Here is a 6,000-nt window from a genome sequence, read left to right as displayed (position 1 = left end):
CCATAAAACTATGTTTTGGCAGCCAAACTTGCACCGTCAAGCACCTGTAAAATGTTTTTTCTTTGGAGGAGAGGAAGCAGTATAATATGCTCCTCCGGCGACACAACAATAACAACAACAAACTCAACTGAGACCAGGGGGCTCTCCTCAGACCCGGATAGTAGACCACCAATAGAAGATACAACAAGGAGGAGGGGAATGAGGATGAGCAGGAGGAAGAGGACGACATCCTCATGCTCAGACCCTGCTCCCGGGACCCAGGAACTCGTTGGGACCAGGGGAGACCCTGAGACTACTACTGCTGCTGCTACCACCACTACCGCTGCTGGTGCTGTTCCCGCACAACAGCAACAGCACCACCACCAACAAAAAGAACAACAACAACAATCTCAAAACCTCTTCGGGAACAGGTGAAACGAGATTGCTGCTGCTACCGCCGCTACTGCACAACACCACCACCACCACCGCCGCCACCAACAGCAACAAGAACAAGAACAACCTCAGAGTCGTAGAACCGAAACGGTCTCCTCTGGCCCTCCAGAGTCAGACAAAGGAACCACCAACGTGTGATGGACACCGCTCCAGCAGTTCGATCCAAGGGATGAGAGGGGATGAGCCCAACAAGCAGCACAACCGAGCCCGAGGAGCACACCCAGCGACAGAAACGGCGAAGCCCAGTGCCCAGATCGCCCCAGGGCAAATGATGATGATGATGATGATGATGATGATGACGATGGCGACCGCGACGATCTTCACCTCCACCCAGCTCCGGGACCCACGGCCTTTGCCAAAGACGCGGCCAAAGACATAGTCTCCACGTTCCTTGCGTTCATCCACCCAGACATCCAGGACACGGTGATCGAAATGATCAGTCTTGAGGTAGAGGGTAGAGCGCGAGCCCCGGACGAATGGAGAAGGATGGACAGGACGTGGTTTCGAGTGTACCTGGGCTCACTCATTCAGGTCCAGAGGCGAGGCCTGCGAGAGTCTCTGGGATCCCGATACTGTTGCAGTCTGGCATGTCACTAAAGACATTCAGAGCATACTCTAGCGTGCTACGGTTTGACTACCGAAGGACCAGAGAGTCTAGGCGATGCCTCGGTTCGGACAAGCTGGCTGCTGCGAGACACGTGTGGGACCTGTGGCGAACCAGATTGCTGGAAATGTACATCGCAGGCCCGATGTTACCATAGACGAGAGGCTGGTCCCGTTCAGAGGTAAGATTTTTTTTTTGTGTGTTACAGTTGCGTCTTTCATAGCTCATAATGAAATTAATAATAATAATAGTAATCACTCCCTTTTTTTCTTTTCTCTCCTCTCCTCTCCTCTCCTCTTTCCTTGCCCACCAAACAACAACAACAACAACAACAACAACACAAGCCAATGTCCATTCAGGCAGTACATGCCCAACAAACCGGCCAGGTACAGGCTCAAGATATGGATCACCTGCAAGGCCAGGTCCAGCTATGCGTGGCAGATGCAAATGCACATCGGAAAACCCGACAAATGAGGTCCGCCGGAGAAGAACCTAGCTCGTCGCGTTGTCATGGACCTGACACAGAGGCTGGGTTCGGGTAGGACCATGACGTGTGACAATTTTTTCACCTCGTGCCAGCTAGCGGTCTGCCTCTTCAGGGAACGAGGACTCGCCATCCTCGGCATCCTTCAGCGCATCAGACCCGAAATCCCATTGGAAATGCTTGATTGCAAGGGCAGGGCGGTGTCCTCCTCAATGATCGCGACCGCCATGGAACCGGGAGGAGGCCCTCGGCTCAGACTGATCTCGTACGTGGCCAAGAAGAACACCCATGGATCAGAGAGTCGTCGTTACCGCCGATCCACCTGGGCTTGCGGGAGGACAATTAGGAGGAGGAGGTGGAGGAGGAGGAGGGAAATCCGCTGCCGTTCTCAAGTACAGTCGTACCAAGGGAGGGGTGGACAACCTCGACAAGGTCGCAGCCACTTACAGCTGCAGAAGAAAAACGTGTCGCTGGCCCATGGCCTTATTCCACAACATAGTAGATGTCTCGGCCTACAATGCGTTTGTCATTTGGCTTGAACTTCACCCCGAATGGATGAGCGGAAAACTCAACAAGCGAAGGTTGTTCCTGGAACAGCTGGGCAGAGCCCTGATTGGGCCCGTGTCAGACAGGACGAGACCGTCAACTGTCCCCAGGGCACCAAAGGTCCACAACAAGTTTGCTGCTCCAGATCAACCACCCACCATAAGAAGATCAAAGACCCTGGCCAACCCCCATAAGAAACAAAGACCCCGGCTGGTCCCTTCCTTCACCTCCTCTGACCGACCACCGGGGGTGCAGAACAACCCCCCACCCCCAGAAGAAACAAAGACCCCGGCCAGCCTCTTACTTCTCCTCCTCTGGACTGACCCCAGGGGGGTCCAGATCAACCCCCATAAGAAACAAAGAGCCCGGCCAACCCCTTCCTTCTCCTCCTCTGACCGACCCCTGGGGGGTCCAGATCAACCCCGGTAAGAAATAAAGACCCCATCTGACCCCTTCCTTCTCCTCCTCTGGACCGACCCCCGGGGATCCAGATCAAACCCGGTAAGAAACAAAGTCCCCGGCCGACCCCTTCCTTCTCCTCCTTTGGAACACCCCCCGGGGGTGCAGAACAACCCCCTACCCCATAAGAAACAAAGACCCCAGCCAACCCCCCCCAAGAAACAAAGACCCCAGTCAAGGGGGGGGGGGTCAGACTCAACCCCTAGTGCAAATTATGTAACGGGGTCTGGGGTCAAGATCAATCCCCATAAGAACCTCCAGTTCCCACCAACCCCCAGGAAGGGGCCAGACTCAACCCCATAACAAGGAAAAGATCAGCAATGACCCCCCTAGGTTAATGATTAGTCTCAGGGAAGGGAGGGGGAGAGCACTGCCACTGCCTGCAGCCAGCAGCTGCAGCTGTGACACAAATACTCAATTAGTGCTGACCAAGGCCACTTTATCGGAGGAGACTGACATTTAGGACATTAAATAAAGCAAATTTTATTAAATGTTTTAATTGGCTTGTTACGTTTTGCTGTTATGGATATACCAACTATTCCACCTCAACCGAGTCGAGAAACTTTCTTATGCAGTGTTTGCGAGTTTTCCCTTTTTCTGCTCAGGGCTTTGGAAATGTGAGGCAAAAAATGCAAATAAAGACACATTTTATCTAGGTACCTCAAAAAGGGAAAGCTGTCCAAAATTTTCAAAAATTCTAATTCATCATTTAGCTAGTTATCCTTTAACCAACTACAACAGTAAATGCTGCTCCTGTGTTGTCCATCCATCACTGGACAGGTGGCCAGTCTATCACAGGCCTCGTGTTGTTTTATCAATATTAACAATCACATAAATAGGAAGCCCACATAGCTCAACTGGTTGACCAGGAGACCCATGAACCAGGGCGATAGTTCCCGATTCAGTGGCCTGGGTTTGATTCCCGTTCAGGGCACTTTACTGCATGTCTTCTCCCCACTTTCCTGTCTGCCTTTTCACTGACCTATTAAATAAAGCCAAAAAGGCCAAAAAATCACATAAATAACAACAATCAAATAAAACAACCATGAATGGAACAGAATTTTGAATGATGGGCATATAATGCAGGTCACTGCTGAGTTTAAAAAAAAGATGCATTCTTTCATTGCTCATCACGTTTTTTTTTCTTTTTTTTTACTTCCACTGCCACCATTAGGCAGAGCCATGGTTTATCAGCACCCACAGAACTACTTTCACTAATCATGTAGGTCTGTCATTACTAACGACTTTAACAAGGCCAAGCACTGTTTAAACAAACTATGTGATTTGCATTTAAAAAATATATACATAATAAACATAAAATTATAAGAGGAATTTATTACACAGATTGAATAAGACTACAAAGCATTTTTGTAAATCAACTTTCCAAACAGAATTCAGTTCAATTCAATTCAGTTTTATTTATATAGCGCCAATTACAGTCAAATTGTCTCAAGACGCTTTACAGAACCCATATGCCTGACCCACAGAGCAAGCCAAAAGGCGACAGTGGCAAGGAAAACACCCTTTTAACAGGGGAAAAAAAACCTTGAGCAGAACCTGGCTCATAATGTGGGGGGACCCATCTACCTGCTGGCCGGATGGGTTGAGAGGGACAGAAGAGGTAGAGGAGTGGAGGAGTAGAGGGATAGAGGTAGAGGTAGAAGTAGAGGGATAGAGGTAGAGGTAGAGGTAGAGGGATAGGGGTAGCGATAGAGAGGGGGTGGTGGGGGGGGGAGCTTTCTCTCCTCTTTTTGTTTCATATCACTTAGCCATAGTGTCTTTGTTACTGACTTGATTTGCTAAAAGCAAGTTGACGCTTCTCTGTACCCACACAGCAAATGAGTAAACAGAAGGTCAAAATGTGTTGTAAAATAAGAAAAATGAGACAGGAACGTGGAGCAGGTCTAGAGGCAAAAGACAGCATCGGGATGGATTGTTCTGGGGAAGTGGGTTTGAGGGATTGCAAACACTTCAACAAACCCACAAGTTTGTCCAAAGACATTGAACTGTGCAGAGGCTGCATGCACTGACTGTAATTTGGTACATTTATTTCATACACACCAGTTTTATTTTGCTCCTGTGCTTTTTAGGCATCCATAAATGACTTTATACACTCAGTGCATGTCAGGCTGACTTACATGTGGCAAGAGGAGTTGTCAATTATCGCTGTGTGGTGTGACAGAGCAACCCCCAGGTTTTCACTGACCGTCAATTCAGTTACCTCCTCTGTGGGACATGCAGTGCAGAAACGAGCAGGCTCTCATGGCGTAAAGACAGGAAATTATACATTTTGGAATTATGTTACAGAGAGAGTGCTCCACTTCACCCTTTTCATCTCTCCTTGTTTCCTGTTCTCTGATGTTCACTCGTTGTATATGCGAGCTGATGTTTACATGTCTCTGGGAAGCCAATTAAAAGCTAGCCTGTGGCTAGGCAGCACATGATAAAAGGGCATAACGTGACACATCCTGAATATATTCATCCTCGTAATTCACCTGTGGAAGTCATGATGTGCTGATCAAATACTGCTGGGCCTTGCATGCGTGTGTATACAACTGAACTGGTCCAATGGCATCAGTTCAGCTCTAGAACAGAAAGGGAGCAGTTAATCCCTGTGGGCAGAAAGCAGCATAAGAATACATTGATAGCCACTCCATGCACACAAACACGTGAACATAGATTTAAACATTAACTATACATTCTAACAATTTTCTAAATAAGTATGAACCACAAAAAAAAAAAAAATTTCCTCCATCACCTTAATACATCAAGCACGGAACACAAAACACATTGTATGTTTCAGTATTACATGAATAAATTGTGTAAAATACAGAATGAAAGAATAATTTGAGAAATACTTCAAGCCATTAAAAATATTTTTCTGATGACTGTTAAGGCCATAGATTCACTTCCATCCCTGATTAACATCATTTTCACATTAATCAAACCGTTCAGGGACCCCTAATGCCCTACGGATCAAGGCACATCATCAAAGACACCAATCCCATCAGGATAGAAATGTTTCACAATCGGACAAAAATGATCACTCAGAGCAACTGCATACTGACTTAAAGTTACCCTTTGCTCTAAGGTGTTATACTATCCATATCTGTAAGTTCAAGTGTTTACACGACATGACATAAATGTCATCATCTCCCAAGTACTGGAGAATCTGCGCGAACCCTCCGCATGGCTGTGTTTGGCAACCAAAAATTTGTGGCCACGGCAACTAAGTCACAAGAACAATACTACTCTTGCTCGGTAGTAGTGTATATGGACTAAATTTGATAATATGATCGACTGACATTCATGCACACTCATCTTTGAAGCAACTCCCATGGACTAGAGAGGTAGTATAATGACCATTACTACGCAGTTGTCTGCTTGAACTCAGAGGAAAAAGTTCTGCGCTTCTCTGCCTCTCTGTGTCTATGAGGGAAGAGAGCTGGAAAGAACCAGTGAGCAAAGAGGTGTG

Source organism: Amphiprion ocellaris, chromosome 18 (genome assembly GCF_022539595.1).
Source record: "Amphiprion ocellaris isolate individual 3 ecotype Okinawa chromosome 18, ASM2253959v1, whole genome shotgun sequence".
Lineage (NCBI taxonomy): Eukaryota > Metazoa > Chordata > Actinopteri > Pomacentridae > Amphiprion > Amphiprion ocellaris.
This window is presented reverse-complemented; position numbering follows the sequence as displayed.